The sequence below is a fragment of the Eurosta solidaginis genome, chromosome 1 (genome assembly GCF_040869045.1).
Source record: "Eurosta solidaginis isolate ZX-2024a chromosome 1, ASM4086904v1, whole genome shotgun sequence".
NCBI classification, from domain to species: Eukaryota; Metazoa; Arthropoda; class Insecta; order Diptera; family Tephritidae; genus Eurosta; species Eurosta solidaginis.
In genome coordinates, this window is record NC_090319.1 from 8,050,574 (window position 1) to 8,066,494 (window position 15,921).

Sequence of the window (15,921 nt, forward strand, 5' to 3'; positions counted from 1 at the left end):
TAGAACATCGTGGCCATATATATATATATATATATATTTAACCATTGAAATAACTAAATACTAAAAAATTGTAAAAAACCCCATTTTTGTAAAATTATTTAATATTTAAATTTTTCTAAACAAATAACTCTACTTACTGCATAGGCGGCCTTCGGCAGCCTGCTACGCCATTCACAGTATTTCTGCGTCAACGCTGTTTTTAGCATTTTTTGAGTTTATATTTTAATAATAGGAAATTTTTTTGTGCAAATCTGCTTGCAGTGTCTTTGAGAACAACCCTTTCCCCATTTTCTAACGCCACGATTTGATTTTTTTTAGTAGCACTTATATCAATAATAAATACGTGACCCAAAATGTTAGCGGCCACCTCATGATATGTGACTTCGACAACAGACCCCAACTTGAATTGACCAAAACCGAATTGAGGCGTTTTTCACACATTTGGGTTAGGATACCTCAAAAACCTCACGTGCTGGACCAAATCTGAGGACGGACTCGGACTCAGCACGCAGAAATACGTCAGAAATTACTTCCTGATCCGAAACAAAAAAACCTTGCATGCCTTGACCTCATGATATGCGACTTCGACAACAGACGCCAACTTGAATTGAACATATCTCGGGGAAAAAATCGAATAAGGGCGTCCGAAAATGGATTGTGTGGGGAAAGAGTTGTTCTCAAAGATACTGTAAGCAGATTTGCACAAAAAAATTTCCTCATTCGGACTCAGAACGCAGAAATACGGCAGAAATGACTTCCTGATCCGAAACAAGAAAACCTTGCAGGCCTTGACCTCATGTTAGGATATCTCAAAAACCTCACGTGCTGGACCAAATCTGAGGACGGACTCGGACTCAGCACGCAGAAATACGTCAGAAATTACTTCCTGATCCGAAACAAAAAAACCTTGCATGCCTTGACCTCATGATATGCGACTTCGACAACAGACGCCAACTTGAATGAACATATCTCGGGGAAAAAAATCGAATTGAGGCGTTCGAAAATGGATTTTGTGGGGAAAGAGTTGTTCTCAAAGATACTGTAAGCAGATTTGCACAAAAAAATTTCCTAGTATTAAAATATAAACTCAAAAAATGCTAAAAACAGCGTTTTTCGCACTTTTAGGTTAGGATATCTCAAAAACCTGAAGTACTGGAGGACGGATTCGGATTCAGCGCGCAAAAATACGTCGGAAATGGCTTCCTGATCCAAAACAAAAAAGCCTATTTTTGCAGGCCTGTGTTATCTGTTTAAACAATTTTTAAATTTACCATTCGACGGGGAATAACCGCCCTAGTTTTTATTTACTAAAAACAATTGTATTGTTAAACTCATCATAAACAGCAATATTGATCTTTATATAATTATTTTTTTTTTTGCAAATGTATTTATTTTGCACTTTTACCTATTTTGAGAGTAAATTTTGTTTGTTTTAGACTACTTTTGACAAAGCGGGTCTCGAGAAAGAAAGCTTTTCTATATATTTCTTCTTCATCCACATATTTATTTCCAAAGTTCATAAACAAATTTATTGTCAATAAGTATTTTATGTCCTTGCCTATGTGTGATTGTGTTTATGCTCTCTTTAAGTATTAGATGTGCAAAAAAAGAATATCTAAAAATAGAATTTTAACAAAAAGTTACAAATTAAACGATAAAATACAAAATGAGACATACAAAAGATGTCATAGTCAGACGGAAGCAAAATAAAATTTAAAAAAATGTGTTAAACAGACGCATAAGACGATGACGTTCATGAAAAAAGTATGTGGGCATGAGGTGAAAACTTTAGGAACAAATTTTAAATCCATACAAATACCTATGCTTATCAGATGACTTAGAGAAAAACAAACTCTGCTTTATTAGATATACACACCTGCTCAAAATAATAGTTACACAGCAGTCCTTCAATTTCAAACCAAGATAAATCCATTTTATTAATCAATATTTTGAAAATAAAACAACCTTTTATCCTTATCCTATTTATTAATGAAAATACGCAAACTTCACCTTAAAGTAACGAAAAACATATTAGTTTTTATTTAAAAACATTATTTGGTCGAAACTAACCTGCTCATAAGAATAGGTACAATTGATAGTGGGTATGAAAAAAATATATGAAACAAAACTTTTCTTTTACACATTTAACATTGCTTAGTTAATAACCAGTATATCCACCTCCATTCTGAACTAATTTACTCATTATTTTGGGCATACTATCGATTAAAGTCTGGCAGGTTTTCACGGATATCTCAAACCAAGTTTTTTGAACACATTCCCATAATTGGCCTTTGTTTGAGAAACTTTGACCTGCCAATTTCTTTTTTAAATCTTCCCACAGGTTTTCAAACGGATTTAAGTCCGGGGATTGACCACTTCAAAACATTAACATCATGGTCCTCGTGTCATTATTTTTTGTTTTTTAATGATTACATTTTTTCTCTTTTTTGTTCTATTTTTTTCTTCTAATTTTTTATTTTCTTACTTTTTTTTAATTTAATTTTGTTGTATTTTTGAATTTGTTACGTTGTTTTTTTTTTTCTGTTAACACTATAGACACATTCAATCTGTGTTAGGTATTTATTGATCAAGCAGTTCAACTTACTTGCAATTTTACCCATCAAAAAAGAAACGCAAACATAAACAGCAGCTACTATAACGTAACAAAACCAACAAAAACTACAGAAAACATTAAAACAAGACTTTCAGGCGAATGAACAAATTTTTAAATTAGAATAGAAGAAAGAAAAAGAATCCATTTCGGGAATTGCTAAATTCTTTCATCGACAACGTTTAGGCGTCGCTGCTATAACTCGCGATCTTGATCTTACAAATCAGTAGGCCGACATAACAACAAATTAATTTTTTCAATAAAATTTCTTTGTTGTATTTTATATTTATTTCATATATTTTCATTTAATTTTAAATTTTCTCTTTTTTTCTTTTTACTTATTTTTTGTCTTATTTTCATATTTTTATTTGTCATTCAGTTTTTTTTTATTTTAATAGTATATTTTTATTTTTAAAAGTATATTTTTAATTTTAATAGTATATTTTTAATTTTAATATATTTAATTAGTAAACAGTTTGTTACTAATCGGCCAGAAATTGTAGCACAATAAAAAGTTTCCGAATGATTTTCCGCAGTTTTTTTTATTTTCTTTTTTCAACTGTTCATCAATAGTTTATTTTTAATTAATTTTTTTAATTATTTAGTTTTTGAAACTATATAAGTAATTTTTTGATTTTAATCTCTAAAAAATATGTTTTGGTCGTTTTAATTATTTTTTTGCCTCTTATTATTGTTTTTAAATTTTTTTCTGAACTGCCAAAACATTAAAAACATAAACGTAAAACATGTAGAAGCGAATACCAATTCTTGTCATTTCCATAAACTTTCAACAGTTTTATTTAAGAAAAAGAGGGTTATGTATGCACGTATGTATTTATGTGGATATGCCGTTATGATTCGCACTGAAGGAATTTGAAAAGATAAACGTTATTACCGTTGTGAAGTAAACAACTCTGCAAAGTTAAGAGAATGGAAAATTATGCGGATTTGCATGAGGAAATAGCATTTTGTATGACTCGAAAAAGTTAGAAACAAACTAGCGGCATGCAAAGGACGAGCAACGGTACTTTCCTGAATAGTAAGGAATTATTGATATTTGCTGATTTTTAGTGAAGCTTTTTTTGCCTGAAGAGCTTTTCTTAAAGTTGTTTGTATCGTGCTTTTTATTTCTTTCTTATTTTTTGCACCTCAAACTTGTGTTTATTGAGCTAATGGCAACAAATGAGCAATTCTCAGGCAATCAAACTTTGTTCATATGTACGTATATAAAGTCGCCGCGTAAAGTTCGTGACGCCCGGCAACAACAGTAAACAAAATTTGTTGCCTTTTATTTATTAAGTACTTTTTTATGTTTACAAGAATGGGAGCGCAAAGAAGCAATCAAAAGGAAATGTAAGCGAGCACGCAAGAAATCTTTCCGTCAGAGAGATGAATTGATATAAGCAACAAGATGATGAATGACGTCAGTTTGACGAAGCCAGAAGGCATGAGCCGGCTGTGGCTGTCAACAGCAATGGGAACTGGCATTACCAATTAAAAAAACATGAAACGTGTGACAAAAGTTCAAAAGAAAAATAAAATAACTTTACTAGACTGTCGACATTCAGTTGCTTAGAAAATAAGAATAAAATAGCGACTTTCATACAAAATAAAAGAGTGGGTGCTGTGATATAACCATTTTTAAAATAAAATATTTATCTCGGGCAGCGATTGGGCAACTGTTAAATAATTTGACAAGCTGTTTGATTGTGTCCATTGTGTTCATTTTGTTTGCTTTGGCTGGGATATATTTTACATATTTTTCCTACTAAACCAGTCCGCTGAGCTGCTGTTACTAAGTTGTTCAGAATTCGATGCATTCCGAAAGCGTTAAATATTAAAAACATTAAATATAAATAAACGAGCCTGACCCGTGCGCATCTTGCGCAACCAATATACAAGTCTCTTATCAAATATCAACAGAAATCAGCTATTCTATTAACTAACAGCTTGCGCTGTCATCTAGCGTATAATAGCAATTGCCGTCAACCGATTAAAGCTTACAGCTTGCGCTGCCTTCTGGCGTACAATACACCTTGCGCTGCCATCTAGCGGATGATAGCAACTGCCAGTAATGCAGTATATTTTCACAATAGTGCCATAGTACAAATAGGTTTCTTTGTGTGCTCACAATTGTTTATTTTTAACAAATTATTTTAATAAAATATAGTTAAACAAAAGCTCTACGACCAAAATTGCCCAAAGCTCTTTACAACCAAAACTTTATTTATAGATTTGCATTCCAAATAAGAGCGAAAAAGGGACCCGTACATAAAAACAGCAATTAGAAATAATATATGTGACCCAGTCTATGAAAAGGTGGCTTATGACTCAAACAAGAAATTGCGAGAAACAGTTGTTAAAAATAAACAATGCATTTCTTCAGTAGTGGAATTCACTAACTTATAACGATGCGATTTGTCGAGATTTTAATTAACGATTTTATCGCTTGCCTTATCGATTGTACTATTCACTAACTTAGTTTTAACGACTCGAAATAAATGACATTTAAATTTCGTTTTAATAGTAGAAAGGTGGCAGCACAGCTTAACGAAACCTAAAAAATGCGAAAAGCACAAAAGAAATGCCAAAAGTAAATAAATTCCGTATACTAACTGCTTTTAAAAGCCATTTTTGTGAAGTTTTTACCTATTCTAACAAAAGGTAAGTAAATGAGGTATTAATTTTGATTCTCTGTTGATATCGCAGTTATTCTTGTACCCCTTAATTTACCATCAAGTTGAGAAATAATATCATGAGTCAAGTCTGGGGTTAGTCGTACAGCTTTCGAAACTCCGTTGCATTTAAGTGGAATAGGTTATCTAGTTCTCTAAGAAGGTGGCTGTCCACTGGCGATGGCCTTAGTAATTATCCATCTTGTGATAAAACGTACGCCAAGTACTCAAATGCCATTTGATTTATAAATAAAGCAGCTTTTCGTGTGTGTTTGAAACTATTTAGTTAAAGTTCCCGTTTTCTTTTTTAACTAAAATTGCCAAAATATTAATTTCGTGATTTTTAACGCAGCCAATTTACCTACCGTTTATTTAACAACACAGCTGATCGTCGATAAATAAATATCGATACAAAATAGTTACTGAATAACAAAATCGTTATAGTTATCGATTCGCAAATTAGCGATGGCAAATATCGTTAAAAAAAGTTACGTGAATTCCACTACAGGACGTTTGTGCTCTTCTTTGTTTTTTTTTTTTTTAGTCAGAAGCCTTAGTCAGAAGCCTTTCATAGACCGGGTCACATATATGATTAGATCGTGAGTGTTAGCTGGGCGCAAGATTGATAGCACAAGCTTTCCAGCTACCCTACCAAAGGGGCTGTGTCTTCTGGAACTGTTAGTTACTGTCCTCACCAAAATCCCATGCATTCCCACAGCTTACATATTAGTATCGCTAAAATTGACAAAATTTATTTCCTTAACAAGCCATTATAATAAATAAATAAATGCCGAACCCAAATACGGGACGAGCACCTAAAACGGATGGACACCAAATCAGCGACCAGAAGCGAAACTCAACCGGAACTTAATGCAAGACCGGATCCGAAACCAGACCAAAAACGGAACCAAAGCTTAAACCGAATACAAAACCGGTACCTGACCGATATCAAATCTGAATCCGGTTCTGAAACCGAAACCGGAACCGAGTCCGGTACTCGGACCGAAACCGGAAGCGAAAACGAAAGCGAATCGAATTTCAATTGTATACAGCGTAAAAATTAAGCCGAAAATTTTTTATATTGTATCTGAGTATTTTGTTTTATTTGAAAAGTATATTTTTATAAGTTCTGATTAAACACAACTAAAGTCCATAACACAATTTCAAGTTAATAAAATGTTTGAAAATGTGTCTAGAAGAATTGGAAGCGTATGTACATTAAATTGAAAATTTAAAAATGGAAGCAAATTGTGTAGCAGAAAAATGGTTCATCACCCCTGAGTTTTCTAAAACTCGGCAGAGTAAGGTAAAACGCCATTTCGATGAGTTTTGCGAAGACGAGCTTCTCCAAGATCTGGAGAGTTTGTTCAAAGTGAATATATTTTATCGTGTATTGGACATCGTTATAAACCAACTGAGATCGCGCTTCATTCTAATGGATGAAATTGTTTCAAATTTCAGCGTTTTGCAGCCTTCCACTTTATAAGTTTTAAATTACACTGATCTATTAAAAAAGCTCTAGAATTGTTTGAGATATATAAAAAAGGCATATCTTAATCATTTGCCAGAAAAAATTTTAGTTTTCGGTCCACTTTCAGAGACGAAATAGAAAAATCGTCGTTTATTAGAGAAGGTATGTTATTTCTAACAATTCCTGTGACTACAGCTAGTGCTGAACGATCATTTTCAAAACTAAAATTGATAAAAACCTATTTAAGAAACTCTATGAGACAAAACAGGTTATGTAACTTGGCTATTCTGTCTATTGAAAATTCTATGGCCCGATCTTTAAACTTTGATGATGTTATAGACACTTGCGGAACAGAAATCTCAAAAAAAAGCTTTTTTTTATAAATATGTTATTGAAGTTAAATTGTTATTTGTATATCATTGTAAATGCATGCAAGTGGTGTCCTGACGATGTTGTTCCTTCAACGAAAAGCTATCGAATAGATGATTAATGCATTGAGATATTATGTTCTATAGATAAATGTAAAGTCTTCAATACGTATTGGGCTAGCATTAACTACAGACCATTCTCTCTTGCCTAAGAGAGGAGGCCTATGGCCATTAGTGGGATATACATATACAACGTGTAATTGAAACGCTGAAAATCTCGAAATTTATTAAAATTAAATTGCGTACAATGTGACGATTTTTATTGAAAGGGTCCCATCAAAAAAAATTGGGACGGGCCCCAGATGATATAGTTACACCACTGGATCAATTTATTGATTCCTTATAGTGGGTATGTTCTACCTTACCACGATTGGATAAGGAGTCGAAATTAATTAGTGCTGTGGTGAACCAGAACAAGGCAAGACACAATACCTGTCGTCATCAAAGGGAAAACAGTCTGGTACTTTCTCAACGGCGAAAAAATTTCTATTATAAGTCTCATGTAATGCCCATTCATATTCATGGCAAGTTATTAGACAAATTTTGTATCCTCATGCTAGTGAATTTTTTAGTTCTTATTAAATTTGCATTCAGATGATTTGGTATGTGAGGTCCTGAATCCAAGGGCAATCGGAAACCTTGCGTTACGATAAATATGATGATAATAACTTTTGTCTCAGTACAACGCCCCGATGATTTCGAGGTAAATCACTACTTATGATTAAATTGTATACTTTTTGTGTAAATACTTTGCAATTGTGTGCACCGTGCCCAACTATGCCATATATAATATTAGAACATTTATTTTTTTCAAAATCCTTTGCAAAATAGGACTTATTGCCAGTGGATGAATAAATAATTGCTCCTGTGAATGTGGAAAATTCATTCAAATGGTAACCATTGGCAACGACAATGAAATGAGGTCAAATACCGTTGAGCGGAAATGGTTAAAAAAACGTAGGCAAAAGTATCTTTATGAAATCCAACGGCATACAAAAGAAGAAGCCTTAGTGACGGCATACAAAATAAGAATGCGGCAAATCAAACAGTTTTTAGCGAATGTTTCGAAAATAAGTTTTAGAGCTCAAATTTAGCGCTTTTCAAGTTTTTCCAACAGCTAAAAGCACATAGAAGGAATTGTTATAAGTAAGGCGATGATGACGCACAAAATAAACCACATCGTTACATACGATCACGGATACGATACGAAAGAAAATTAAAGAATACGTCAGTCGTATAAGTTAAAAGGAATTATAACAAACGACAGCTAACAAATCTCGATTTATTTAATAATTTGGGAAAAATTTAAACAACGTGACATCAGGACGGACAAGGCGACAGCTGTTTCGATTATACCTTGTAAATCTCTTCAAAGCCTTTTCTCCCGGGAGTGGGAGTCGAACCCGCACTCCTACGATAATTGAAATGGTTACAAACGCATTCAGCTACGTCATGCCTTAGTGGTTTTAAAGTTTTTCCTAATTGCCTTCTTTTGCATATATTCTTCCACACATCACATAATTCGTATGCAAATTATGTGTGAAGTTATGCATGTTTGTAAGGCGGTTTCAGGGAAACTTGGTATTGTTGCTATTTTTGTTCTATTTATAGAACTACAACGAATTAACAAAATGTTGTCTGAAAAATCTCGATTTAGTTTGAATGAATTGCTATTTTAAGGAACAAAACTACGTTGGAACATATTTTAAAGTCATATTAGATACAAAAACGTCAAATTGAAAGTAAAAATACCAAAAAATAATCAATTCAGCGATTACGTTCAATAACTCGTTCACTATTTCGAATACGAATGAAGTAGTACGCTCATGTATGTTATAATCCGAAAACCATGTTTTTACGTTAGAATTATACGTTTATTCCAAAGCAGTAAATTGTAATCGCGAAACGTCAGTTAGTCAATTTTAAATGGGATTGGTGGCTTCTCTGCGACTGCGCAAGCGTCATCAAAAGTGAAAATTTCTTCTTTTCATACACCAGGTTTCACAACATGCTGCCCGTTTGTCTGCCGGATGGTTATTTGTCGCTTTACAAACACAATCACTTTTCACCAAACAGCCTTGATTTAGATTTAGACTTCCACCAGGCTACTGCTGACTGCCACTTCGAAAACGGCCTATCCGAGCAAATTTCAATCAATTATTATATCAGAATTTGCTTCGAAAACGCTCAATATAAGGATTCGGTTGAAGAACACCCTATCTCAAAGTTTTTTAGCGCCATAGCTAATGTCGAAATGCATTGCATGCAGTGGGACAATTTGTAAACAAATTCTGAAATAGAGCGTTATTAAAAAGTCAGATCGTTTCCGAAACGACAGCCGAGATAGGAAGATATTGTACTCAGCATTCGATTTACAAGTAACTTCTCTTCTTTCCATATGACGGCTTCTCATTTACAATTGCCTATTCTTATTTTCAAGTGACGCTTTCTCACTTACCATTGGAAATGGCTTAGAAATATCTGTGAAAATTGCATTCACTCCCACAAAGATAGTCGTTTTTTATATTCAAAAATTCTAAAACTCATCCAAATTTAACTCATTTGTCAAAGAATTTGAGGTACAAATTTGAAAATTTTCATGTTTTAAGTTTTCAAATTTTTTTTTAATTTCAGAAAGGGTTTCTTATAAAATTTATACAAATTTTTCTAAAATTAACAAAAACAAATAAAAAAGAAAATGACTGTTTATATTTTTGGCCGTTATTTTCGTCTTCACACCTTTTTTGAAAACTAAATAAGCTTTAGAAAACGATCAAAACTAGCACTAATATCGACCTAGTGTTTCTATTTTCATGATCTCAACTGTTGCACCCGATAAAGTGGCTCAAAGGGAATTTGATTTGCATGAGATGGTGCCGAATAGTATTTTGCCATTTAAATCTCTTTGACGCCTGTAAATAGTAAAAACGCACAAGCTATTCGATGCTCTACTTCTCATGACTGCCTAATTTAATTAGACAAACTAAAAAAACTAAAGCTAAAACTCGCAGCAAGTGACAGCAACAAAGTTGATGGATTTTCAGCATTTACCTAACGATTTTGTTGCCTGCGTCCCCATTGCATACGACCACAAAACCCAGAGCTCTTTGTTTAGCCTATTAGAACGATCAATATTTTACTTTGTTGCTGTTGCAGGTTTAGTTTCTTTTTTTCATTACTCAGTAATTTAGTTGTTACAATAAATGCTCGAATTAAATTTTATTTGTTGACATAATTTGCGAAATTATGTAAAAAAAAGCAAGTATGAGTACGTGAAGGGAATACTAAAACTTGGTGTGCTTGGTTTGTTTTAACGTATAAGAGAGTATTGAAAGAGTGAGCGTGAAGAGGTGGGAAGCAAAGGTCAGTAGGGGATGTAGAGGGGACATGAAGGGAAATCGCAGGATAACATTTACCACTCCATGTAAATGTCTTTAATATGGTCGTGAAATAAGCACACAACAAATTAATGTATACAGTGTCGGGCAAAAGTAAAGCACCGAAATTTACTTCGGAATATTTAACTCAACTAAAACTGTTTAGTCTTTTCATTTAGAGAAAAACATAAACTATAGGTTATTAGGCCGGGGAACTATATAAGCATTTATGTGTGTTTGTGCCCGCACTACTCAAAACGTGTTGCGAAAAATTTCACCCAAATATTTGGAGAGGATTAACTTAAATTTTAAAGCGCACTTTAGTTACTTTCATTGGACTTAACCGCTTATACGGTTATGGCTGTACAAAAAGGCGCGCCAGTCGCTTCTACGATGGGCTAACTGGCGCCAATTGGTCACACCAAGGGAAGTTAAATCGTTTCCCACTTTACCGCACGAAAATACATTGTTTCTGCTGGTTACTGTGATGGCAATACAATTAGCCTCGACAACTTTTTACACACATCAAGAAACGAGTGGAAAGAAGTGCAGCCTAAATCGGCTGCAACTTAAAATGTTTCCTATCTAAACATATCTTGAATAACGCCCGTTTGCAGCATTTTTCTTTTGAAAAATTATAGCAACACACTAAGCCTTATTTATGGGCTATAACATTAATATTGTCACGGATATTAGCATCACTAAATTATCCCATCACTAAGGCGATGCTAAGGCTATGCCAAGCAGTATTTACGTTAATAATTAAATCAAGTATACACATATATAAGGCAGCCCAGAGAGATGTCACACACAGATGCATTTACTTATATGCCTATGTGCGCGCGAGAGACTGTAAACTACAAACATTCACATCAATAATTCAATCTTTATGTATCTACATAAACGAATAAATAATTGCGTCTACACATATGTACGTATACGAGCAGCGGAGCGGCAATGCACAAACACATGCATATATCTTATCTGAGTTGTCACAAGAGAGAGCAATAATTTTTGCACGTAGTTGTGGCTGGCGATTTTGTAGCCGAAACAACTAGTAAGTTCTGGAAATCGAAGAGCCTAGAAGTATGCAGCGTAAACTATAAAAGCGGGGCAAGCGAGTAAGAAGTAATTCAGTTTGATTTGAGTTGTCAAGCAGTTTGATTAAGACGATATCTAGCGAGCAATAGCAGTGTTATTTTGAATAGTAGAGTTTCATTGAGCTATCAATCAGTGTGGTTATTAAGCAAGCTATTCGTTGCACAGTTGTTATTGTGAAGTACTTTAATAAAGGCCATTTTGCATTATTACAAATTGGAGTTATTTATTCAACAGTTTAGTGATTCGAACTTAGCAGAGGATTGCAAATAAGAGGATTTGCAAGCAAATTCGTTACAATATTTTAATTCAAATGTCCAAAAACTACCATATGAGTGGAATATTACGCTATCTTGGCTGCCAGTTCGATTATAAGAGCATTTTTCCAAAACACCTTGTCTCACAATTTGTGTCATAAAAGCCGCAGATTGTGTCAAATAGTATTGAATTTAAGCTCAAACACAATTTTTCTGAAATAGGGCGTTTTCGAAACGGCAAATAGGGTGATATTTCATTCAGCAGTCTATATAGGCCACTTTTTTTATTATAGCTTCTAAATTTTCTCTCCACGCTTAGAAAAAAATTTAATTGAAAAGCAACAACAAATTAAGCAACATTGTTCTGCTCACTTTATTTAATTTTTTTCTAAGCGAGCAGAAAAAATTTCGAAGCAATAGAGACCCAATAGGAAGGCGAATTCAGTACCGGGTGTTTTATCCCATCAGCTGATTGCTTCTTCTTCATACAACACCTTTACACAACAATATGTCAGTTAATCAATGTTAATTTTCTTTTGACTTGACATTCTTCTGCTAGGCGAATTGGATTGAATTCGCTTTGCCATCACCTTGTATAGGGACGCCTTGCCCAATAGTGGTTTTTTGTTCAAGAAAAATAGACATAAGTAAAACTCACAAACTGTGCTTGTCATTTTGTTTATTGCAATATTAACGTGCGTTAAAAAATAGCAAAAATTATTTGCAAATTTTATGAGTTATGTTATAATTTTTTTTTTTTCATATTTGTTGACTAATAGTAATCTTATTTCGGAATCGTCTTTTATAAAACCTTAAAGTTTTAAGTGTATTAAAATTCTTAATTTGTTTTTCAAACCAAAAAAAGCCTTCTCAAAATAACTGAGAAAAATGTATCTGAAAATTGTATGCAAAAAATTTGATACCTTCATGATTTCTTTAAACTTTTTTCAGTTTTTTCGAAAACATTTGGCTTTTTGATGTGAATAGTATTTACTATTTATAGAATAGAGGTTTTGGTATGCTTCTCACAGCTACCTTATAAAAAGTGATTTGATCGCGTGAATGTACTTTGATATATTTTTACTGCAATATGGATTTTCTACTACTTTGCCTGTGAGCTCTCCATTACCTAATAATTCTTTTTGAAATTTCTCGGAAGTTTCTCGCCCGTAGGTGATTTATGGAGTCCTCACTGGAAGCCATCGGTATTCGAGTAGGTAATGCTGCCCTTAGACAAGAGTATGCAAGGATAACTTTAAGGAGGATTTAAGGAATACTTAAGGAGTAAACGAGTACTCCACAACTTATACACGTATGCATAAACATAAAGTAATTTTCAACTAAAATATATATCCAAAACCGAAGATCTCATTGAGGTAATAAAATATCGTAGAATAAGAGAGGATCCCACAGATGAATAGCAAAAACAAATCAAAGTTGCTATAAAAAATGCAACAAAAATAGTAGATTCTAACATGGCACATAGATTAGTCCAAATGAACCCTTCGGCTCCTCCACTGATTGCGCTACCAAAAATCCACAAGCCGGACACGCCAATGAGGCCCATCATTAATTTTAAATCGGCACCATGTTACAAACTGTCCAAATATTTAAAAACGATATTGAAAGATATTCTGGAACTAAGGAACGAATATGCAATAGTTAACACAACAGAGCTAATAGAGAAACTTGAGACAGTAGAGCTAGCAAAGAACAGCAAATAGGTATCTTTTGACATAAAAAATTTATACCCATCAATACCACTGTCGGAGACTTTAGACATAGTTAGCTCAACAATAGTTCATAATACAAAAAACAAAGTGAAAACTATGCAAATCACAAATAAGCTAAGAACCACTTTACGTGAAACCTATTTTCAATTCAACAATAAAATTTATAGACAAACAAACGGTCTTGGAATGGGAAGCCCCATATAACAATTCTTTTGGAAGTGTTCATGCAAAATCTGGAAGAAAAGTACATACGGCAGCTGAAGTCCAAATTAGGCGTGTCATTTTATGCTAGATACGTGGATGACATAATATGCGTTTTAACTACAAATAACGAAGAGCTTGTATTGGAGTACCTCAACAAGCAGCACGGAAATATAAAATTTACAATGGAAACCGAAAAAGACGGAGGAATCAACTATCTAGACCACACGATAAATATTGATAAAGAAGCCAAAAGATTTATCTATGACATATATAGAAAGCCAACGGCCACCGACACAATAATACATAATATCTCTAATCACCCCCAACAGCATAAAAATGCAGCATTAAGGCACTTGGTACATAGACTTGAAGGAACACCTCTTACAGAAGAGGCATATAACAGAGAACTTGAGGTCATATATAACATCACTGCAAACAACGGATATAAAAAAGCACTAGTGTAGTATTATGCATGGTGCCGCCTTATGTCAATATGTTTGTAGTACTATGCAGCATGCTCTACTACGCCAATACGCTTTCTATGCAGACCACACATATTGCATTCACATTACATTATCGATCTAAATACATTTCGTTTACCCCATCGCAGCGGGAGTTCAACATCACTTACTAATGCCAACAGCAAGACCTGTATCCGGTTCAATTTCAATTGGTGCATTGACCAATTCGTTAATAGCGTGACGACGTGTCAATGACAATTCGTCAATGCGCCTGCCAAAATATTTCTACAGTTATAATTTACCTCTCGAACTAATATGCTGACTCAGTATGTAAATGTTAAGAATGTACTGTATTAGTGTTAGTGTAAATACTGTGACGAATATTAGTGACACTAAGTGATACTCACATCACTAGTCTGATGCTAAGTAAATGAAGCCACAACAACAATAAAGCAGGCAGTCAATTGTATCTACATAAACGAATCAATCATTATGTCTACACATATGTACGTACACGTAGCGGAGAAGCAACGCACAACCACATGCATATATCTGAGATACAGATTGCTTTTAGAATATCTTCATTAATTGACTTTTCACAACATGGCTTTTGCAAGGGTAAATCAACGGTGTCCAACTTGCTCGAGTTTACAACCTTTGTATCCAACAGTTTTAAGACTAATTGTGAAGTTAATGTTATTTATACTGATTTTAGTAAGGCATTTGATAAAGTTTCTCATTCTATACTTTTATTAAAACTTGATCGGTTAGGATTTCCTCCTTTGCTTCTATCTTGGGTTTCTTCTTATGTGAAGGAAAGAAAACAAACAGTTATATTTAATAATTGTTAGCCTCGGTTCATAAACGTAACTTCTGGTGTTCCTCAAGGCAGCCATCTTGGTCCGGTTTTGTTCCTGTTGTTCATTAATGACCTTCCTAGTGTTTTGAAGAGCTGCAAGCCGTTGATGTACGCTGATGATGTCAAACTTGTAATGCCTATACGCTCACCCGTGGATAGGGCATGTCTTCAGGCTGATCTGAATAGTCTTGGTGACTGGTGTAATGTAAACGCAATGTCACTAAACCTACCTAAATGTAATTTCATGTGTTTTACAAGGAAGTCCTTCCAATCCCATGATTATGTTATTGGCGACTATGTAATCAAGCAAGTCACTAATTTTATTGATTTAGGCGTTACAAAGGACCCAAAACTCGATTTTAAACTTCATATTGAATCTTGCGTGAATAGCGCTAAAGGTACTTTGGCTTTGGTTAAACGTTGGTGTAAAGAATTTAATGACCCATACGTTACAAAAACTCTTTTTAAATCATTGGTCAGACCTACTTTGGAATATGCTTCAATAATTTAGAATCCGCGTTATCAGGTTCATTCTGACAAGCTGGAATCGGTCCAGAAACAATTTTTGCTTTTCGCTTTAAAACACCATGGGATCCTTCTAAAAATCTTCCCCCCTATTGCAGCCGGTTAAAACTAATACAGCTGCCCACATTGCAGAGCCGCAGGGAGATGCTTGGTGTCTTATTTATTGTTAAATTAATAAGAGGATCAATAGATAGTCCATTTATGCTTGGTGAAATTAAGTAT

The 15,921-nt window shown here is 34.0% G+C and overlaps 1 protein-coding gene across 42 annotated transcripts in view; it reads right to left on the minus strand.

The window, feature by feature from the left end:
• Window positions 1-15,921, minus strand: part of gish (casein kinase I gish) — a 230,538-nt gene that overhangs the window by 146,834 nt on the left and 67,783 nt on the right. The window lies entirely within an intron of this gene.